We start from the raw sequence: 7,975 nt of genomic DNA, 5'->3' as shown, positions 1-7,975 counted from the left end.
TGAAATTCATTCAAATACATGACACAGTTGTTATTTATTACACTATAAGTGCAAGTTGTCAGCTTCATATAAAAACATAAAGTCGCTGTTGTAAAAGTAGATTTAGCTTTCACCTTGTAGCCAATGGGTCCCAACAGCCATTAACAATAATATCTCATCTGAATCAGACATTATGGGAACCATTGGATTTGGATTTCACCTACATAGTGCTTTTCAACTGCTTCAGTGGTCCTGAAGCGTTTACAACATTAGTCACATTCACCCAGTCACACATTAAAGGAGGCAGTCGCCATGCAAGGCGCCCAATCCGTCCATTGAGGGGCCATATACAGCACAATGTCATCATGAGTGGCCGGACCGGCAAAGTGACATGATCACCATTAGATTTAAACTTCAAAGTTTATATTTGTTGTGGTATGGAGTCAGAATATACATGATGAAAATGCCTATTTTCACAAAACCAAAGAATTTCTACTGAAAATGACTACTACCTTCTGGTGCAAAATACAATGGAATGTCCCAAAAACTTTTCCTATCTTTTTAAAATGTTGCATGTTTTTACAAATTCACCCTGCCAGCATGGCTTTGAGGCGAGTCTGATCGCAACCCAACGAGGTAGTTATCTTTCATGGCAGTATCACGGGTGTCCAAACACCCTTGTCTATATTGTGTTGTAACTATGGTTGTTCCAGTAAATAACAGTTTAAAGTTTTATGAGGACCGTAAACTGTTTTTATGAAGTGGACACAACGGATCTGTGGCCCCACTTCATGTCTAACCTGACATATTTGCGTTATACACCAGTGTTCTAATTCAAATAAGACAACACTACAAAGCACGTGCAAGTGCAAAGTGCACCTGCGATAATTAATAACCCGCACACAGTCTCGGTCGTTGCATTACATAACCACGCGGTGGCGGCATTGAGCATTAATACTCTCTCTCTCTCTCTCTCTCTCTCTCTCTCTCTCTCTCGCTCTCTCGCACTCTCGCTCTCTAACTCTCTCTCTCTCTCTGTCACACCGCGGCTCGTGCAGCTGAGACCCTCTGTGTGCGTGGGGCACGCGGCGGCGGGTCTGCGTGAGGGTTTTCAGTTGGAATAGGAGAATAGGAGGAGGTCACCTGCGCGTGCTGGACGGAGGAGGCGAGGAGCCCGACACCGGTGAGACAAAATGTCAAAGTTTCATAGATAATAATATTTTAGAAAAGAAAGACATTAAAAAGACTTGTCAGTACATTAAAAAAAAATGAAAGTAAAAGTACGTTTAATCCAGAATTACTGTATATTGGTCATCATAACCACAAAAAGATTACCTTTTTTTATTTTCTTTTTTACTATATTTCATTGTTGCATCTTATACCTCTCAGTGTTGATCTTTAAATGGCACAACTTATCGAAATTGATTAATCCTTTAAAGTCATCTGTGTTTTATTATTTGTTAATTTGACCCAAATTACTTAATTAAAACGTTAAAATGCCATTTAAAAAAATAGCTTAGAGCTTTATTTGCCTTGAAAGACACTGGATGCACTTCATTTGTATAGTATTAGCTAATATTTACTTTTTCCTGTGCCCTAATTAGTTTATTCTGGTTGTATTTCCTTGAAAGGTGTGTGATTGGAATAGAAGATGAGAAACTAAGATGCTGGAAATGAGTGGTTCGACTGTTGTTGAACTTCCTATGCTGCAGTGTTGTCTTCTTTTATTACTTGCTCTCTGTCATTTGAGTTGAGGTGTGTCACCCAGACTTTACAGGTGGGTAAACACACAGTAGGATTGTATAAGTGTATTAGGCCAGGGGAAAAAGTGAAAGAAAAAGGAGATGAGGGAACAAAACGAAAAGAGTCCAGGAAAATCTGACCCGGTATTAAGAATTCAGCGAAATCCTCAGTAAGATTAATGAGATTTACATGTCAGGCTTCCTAAAAAGGAGGCATGAAAAGTTGTTTTATGTGTTTAAACTGTCAAGTGATGTTTTACTATCTCAATAGTTCAACTTGTTCTTTGTTACTGTATTCGCCATTGAGTTTAAGAACATGACACACATATTTGAGTACATATCCACACGTTTTTAAGCAAATGCACTGCTGTGGGACAGGCCGCTGCTGGATGCTTTTTAACCAATTAAGCTTGTAATTGGCTGCAAACAGTGTAGCAGAACTGTAGATAATCATGAGAATAGGGTCAAAGAGCTGCTGTGAGGCCTTGTAAATGTGGCTGCTCGCTTGTGAGCATTCTTGTGTGAGAGAAAGAGATAAGCGGAGATGAAGAAAAGCAAGACGAAGAACTGTTTTCATACGAGCTTAATAATCTAAGCAGTTGTAAAACAAGAGGGAAAGTTAACTTTTCAGCAAGGTGCAGATTGGACACTGAAGACATATTCAGACAGCAATATAAATGTAACTTCTCTTATAAATAAGATTCTCAGAGCTGAAACTTACACAGATTATCCATTCGTCCATCTTTTATACCGCATTATGTATTTTAGGGTCATGGGAACCAATCCCGGCTGAGTCCAGGTGAAGTTAATCAGATTATTTGCTTTAATAATCCATAAAGACCTTGATTCTTTGGACTTAATATCCAGATAAGATGATTGAACACTTTATAATTTACATTAAGTTGTCGAGGAACGTCTGCGTGTGGGTCTGGATGGTAGATATGCGTTCAGTCCATAGAAGCATTATCTCCTGCTGTAAAAGTTCCTGTACTGTAGAAAAGAGATTTCAGGTCTTCGTGTTGGTATTCGGTCTCATTGCAATGTGAATAAAAACACGAAATATCTAGAAAAAAGCTGAGAATCTATATTCAGCAAATCCAGCTTTCTGAAAGTTCAGTTGGTGCAGAAGTTGGGGGTCACAAAAACAATAAAAAAAACCCATCTGGTCAAAGCTAGTTCCTTAAACTAACTCTCAGTCCCCGCCCCTTTCCCCTCATCAACCAATCACTGGAAAGCACAGGTGGCTGAAGATAGATTGATTGACAGGTCGAACAATTTTGGCTTCAAACTTTGTTTCCCTGTTTATCTGAGCCAGACAGCGCTCACATAATTGAGCCAGAAACCGGGAATTAAGTGACTGAAACATTAAATACGGAGAAGTGGATTGTGATTTTATTTACTGACTCTGCCAGTAAAGACAATGATGTCACTCTGGATCCAGCTCGGGAAAGTGAGTCAGTTTATTTTAGTATATATTGGTTGTATCTGCCTCGCTCCGCTTTCCAAATCGTCGACTTGAAAACTGGCACAAGTGTCCACATGTGACATATTTCTGCCCTCAGCGCGTCTCACCATCCAGAGGGCGGCGCTGGTACATAGTTCTAGACGACGGGACCAAAGAAATTATGCAAATTGTTTCGGTCTGCTTCGCCCACAAAGGCATCAATCAGGAAAAAGCGGTCGTTGATGTCAGCGTGCAGTGTGGGCTCAGGAAATGGGAGTCAGACTGATGTTTGATTGTGTATATTTTTGTATTTCCTGTAATAACACCTCAAAGTATATGAGGACATGTTCAGCTGCCAGGTGGACTGAAAGTCTGTTACACATGCTCACAAGTTTCTCACTGCTTCTGAACATCGGATTTTTTACAAAGAATTGATTAGTTTTTTCGATAATTCATTATATTTCGCCTATTTTGATGGACACAGACTAAAGAGAGGCTGTTGGTCTATTGCGGCCTGGTCACAGAAGGAGTGCATGTTTTGACAAACTCACCTTGACAACATGACTTTGAGGCCAGTTTGATAGCAATGAGGTGGCCATCTTTCATGGCAGCTTCACCAGTATCTCAGCTCGGGTCTCAGTGTTCCGTTGTGTCTGCTACTCCTGAAGAAATGTGTTTAAAATATCATTATTTTCTTTGAAAAATCCTCCTGCGGGCCGCGTTTGGCCCATGGGCCTTATGTTTGACACAACCTGACTTAGATTGATAAAAACCCACCGTATTGTTGTGATAATTCAAGGCATTTGTTAAATTTGGGAATTCCCATGTCTATAGAGTGTGTTGCAACTATGGTTGTTACGATCAATGATGGTTTCAAGTTCTATGAGGACAGCATGCTGCTTTTATGAAGTTTACACAAGTGGACACGACCGGCTCTGTGGTCCCACTTCATGATCTCACCTGACATATTTTCTATTTCAGTGCTTGAATGAAACGTAATCGAAGTATCCAACCCTGCTCTGAATCGCTGCCAAGCAAGATTTAGCGAAGCACAGACGTCCAAAATGAACAGTTCGTATATAATTAAATCGACTGGCACGAACTGCAGCCATCACACGCCGATATGAAGCGTATTCATCCGGCCGCCGGTTAACTCCGGGCTCAGGAGAGAAATCGCTTTCATGACTTCTCAGCTAACTTTGTCCAATCCAGCACTGGCTTGCCAACGTCTTTTGGCTCGCCGACGTGTACAAAACATTTTTACAAGGAGCAAGCACTGTGTAATCCTTAAACACACAGCGCTGATCCAAGTCGGCATCAAAAAAAGTGGAGCTGCTTGATCCTCATCGCCTGTTTCCCAGGAAGACATAGTCCCAGTTGTGCAACTTCTGCCAGCATCTGGAAAGAAGATGAATTAGATAGAAAAAAAAAAAAAAAAAAAAGTGGAAACAGTCACAGTGATTTACAGTTATTAGATGATTTATTGCATGAAATTTTGAATCTGGATGTAATTCTAATCCGATTTTGATTATCTTTGAAGTAAATAAGTGTGCGGGAGATGAAATCTCAAGTGAGGGATATTTCCAGTGCTGGGAAGACTCGGAGCAGACCAGTTCTCAGGTGGAAGCGCTTGTAAATTCATCAGAGAGGCAAAGAGTTTACAGGAGGAGCCTCACCCCTTTGGTAATTCGCCATTTCAGCCACAGAAAAAGGGATTCTGGGGATGAGTTCAGTTCATTTCCAGTCCCGGCCATCACCTGCTGCGCTGTCCTTATTAGCCACTCCCCGCAGACATGTAAGAGACAGATGCTAATTTTAGGGCCATCTGTACCAACCACACCTCATTAGCCTGATTCCCAGCACGAACCGGGACTCACTATCAGTGTCACCTCACCCACATCCGTCTATACCTTCTGCGTCTTGGCTATTGAGATAAGGGATCTTGTGAGGTGGGTTGATTCAACACGGAAAGGACCTGATGCAAATTTGACCTGCTTCTTGCAGTCATTACAGAGTGGAGGGTTTTATTCACTGACTAATGCTGATGACACACGCTGAAGCACAGCTGTCATCCATTTGAGTATCTGGCTGTGTTCGCTTGGTCTGAAGGTCCAGGTGAACAACATTGTGACTCCCAACTCAGTGTGGGTGCGGGCGTGCTCATCATCATTCGTTGATTCTTCTTTATCATGAATTCTTCAAAACATTGAAGGTACAACATATATAACTACATATTTAATATATAGGATTCAGGAAGCAGGGTAATTATGCATTTTGATTATTGATGATTTCATGTTATAAATGTAATTGTTGAATATTGGAGAAGGGGTAGGATAAATGTGTGTGTGTCTGTCTGTCTGTGTCTTTCTACTTATGTAAGTATGTGTATATTTGTGCTTGCATATAGATAGATAGATAGATAGATAGATAGATAGGAGTGTAAATCATTTTTAGATTGTCATTGCGATCATTTTTAAATAAGAAATGACTTCTCGTCAGTTTGATGGTCTTCATCAGACTTTATTCATTTAAAAAAAACAAAAAACATGCTTTAAAGCAGAGGTCTCCAACCCTGGTCCTCCAGGGCCCCTGTCCTGCATGTTTCAGCTCTCTCCCAGTTGCAACACACCTGATATCAATGAGGGGCTCGATATTGGGCTTTTTCACAACCTGGGTGATGACATCATCATTATCGTCAGGTATTGTGAAGCAGGGAGAGAGCTAAAACATGCAGGACAGGGGCCCTTGAGGACCAGGGTTGGAGACCTCTGCTTTAAAGTCTTAAAGCCTTGATGTATCCTTCAATTACACAATGGTGGTGGACTTCCAAAGGAACTCCGACAGAGTTCAGACTGAAGGTCAAAATTAGCCATTTCTTAATTAATCAGAGAGGAACTATCGTCATTTTAAAAAGTTCTCTTCAAATGATCCCGAAGTCGGGATTCAATCATGCATTCTGTTGGTGTCTGTCTTTTTTTGGCCGCTATTCCCCGGCGGAGTTTGTGTCGATGGAAATATTGACGCTATGTCACTGTCACGATGAGAAAGTGGAAAACTGATCAGTCCTAAGTAAATCCATAGGGAAGCTGCAGTCAGGGGGTTAGGCCCCTTGGTAGATGCTATATTTCCACGTCCTGCCCGCTGTCTTTCATGTTTGTCCACAGAAGGCCGTGTGCATGTGGGCGTGGGCTTGTGCGTGCGTCGCTCAGCCCAGTCTTTAGTCATTCTCTTCCTTTTGCCCCCTGAGCTGGCACCCTCACTGTGACTCGCACGCTCAATTACCCGCTCACAACCCATTACCCTCACCCACACTGCTCCATCCCCACCAGACGCTCCGCTCACTCAAGAGTCGCTCCAGCTCGCTCCGATCATGCGTGCTGGGAGCTAGTGTGTGATTTAGTGCATCCCCGTGAGCATGTGGAACAGTCCCCGGCACCTCTCCACAACGGGTGAAGATTGGGGTAATTAAGGGTATTTAAATATTCAGCGATTGAATGTGTGTGTTGGTGGAATGACACCTTGGAGTTTTGGATGAGCGGCTTGTTGATTTTGTTGACTTCAATATGTGATCCATGGAAGGAAATGAATGTAAAGCAGGTAAGAGTCCTTTTTCCTCAAGAATTAACCTTCTCTGATATCGTACACAAAGTGTTGGGAAAGCATGTGCTGGCTGCCAAATGATGTATTCAAACCCGTGCTGCTTTTCAGCTCCCCGAAGGCTTCGACATCCGTTTTGTTTTTTTCCTGAGTAGTTTTCATGTTCATCTCCGAAAGCTAAAATGAGGTCACCGCAAGGATCCTGAAGATTGTTTTCAGTAAGACGGCACCATGTCGGGTGAACATGCCATTTGCAATGTTGAGTGTTGTTATAATATGATTTGTGATAAAGAAGAACGCTAAAACAGGTCACGTCAAGTGTCTTTGTGCTTTCAGACTTGTTGTTCTGATCAAGGCCCCGTTTACACGACAATGTCCTCATGGGAAAATTAAGAACTTCTTTTGCGTTTCGGGTGTCCGTTTACACGGCGCTCCGAGCCGCTGAAAATGCAACGTTTTAGAAAACGGCTCCCGAGGTGGAACTTTTAGAAAACAGTCCGACCCCTTCGCCGTGAAGGCGGTGGGGAATGCCGCCACTGTGCACGCACACCACAGTCGTGGTAAAAATGTCGTCTGTATGTGCACAAAAACAACAATGTTTTCCTCCAGAGTGTCATGACTCCCAGTCCATGTTCCCCTGGGATTTGGTAGTTTCTTTGTTGAGAGTCGCCCGTAAGAGTATTCCAGCGTCATCGTCCGTCCGTATACTTGACATTAATGTTCATAGCGTATTCTTCTCTTTGTGCATTTGAGTGTGGTTTCATTCCAAAAACATCAGATCGACATCGTTTTCAGCGTTTCTGCCAGATGTTTTCAAAACGCTGGCGTAAGTACGTGCAACCTTTCTAAAACGAAAACACACGAGCGATGCGTTTTCACTAGAAACGTTGTGTAAACGGGCTCCATCAGTGCTCTTTCTCTTGAAACTAATTTACACCAGCTGCGACTGAGCCGGGTTTCAACACTTCATTGACTTTGTTGTTATGGGCAATTTCTGGCCAAATCTTTTGGACACCCGGTAGGAAATCATTCGTGCGGTTAATCCTTTCTTTTTTCTTTAGTTTTTTATACTAAACACAATTTTTGTGAAATATCTACAATTAATCCCACTTTTTCCCTACATATAAAAACTTGTGTTATTTTGAATTTTGCTGGGAAAGAATGTGGAGGACACATTTATCATGATGCAGGGGATTATTTTAATGAGCCTGAA

General features: G+C 41.9%; 1 protein-coding gene across 1 annotated transcript in view; it reads left to right on the top strand.

Moving 5' to 3' along the window:
- The first annotated feature begins 1,004 nt into the window (after nt 1-1,004).
- The window catches only part of LOC308118091 (5-hydroxytryptamine receptor 4), a 53,731-nt gene continuing 46,760 nt past the window's right edge, over nt 1,005-7,975 (top strand). Inside the window, exon 1 of the mRNA XM_080477325.1 lies at nt 1,005-1,162. The gene's annotated coding sequence lies outside the window, so the exon portion shown is untranslated. The remainder of the gene's footprint in view (nt 1,163-7,975) is intronic.

Source organism: Lipophrys pholis (genome assembly GCF_963383615.2).
Source record: "Lipophrys pholis genome assembly, chromosome: 12".
In the NCBI taxonomy this organism is placed as follows: domain Eukaryota; kingdom Metazoa; phylum Chordata; class Actinopteri; order Blenniiformes; family Blenniidae; genus Lipophrys; species Lipophrys pholis.
Note: the sequence above shows the minus strand (reverse complement) of the source record. Positions and strands in the feature narration are given on the sequence as shown.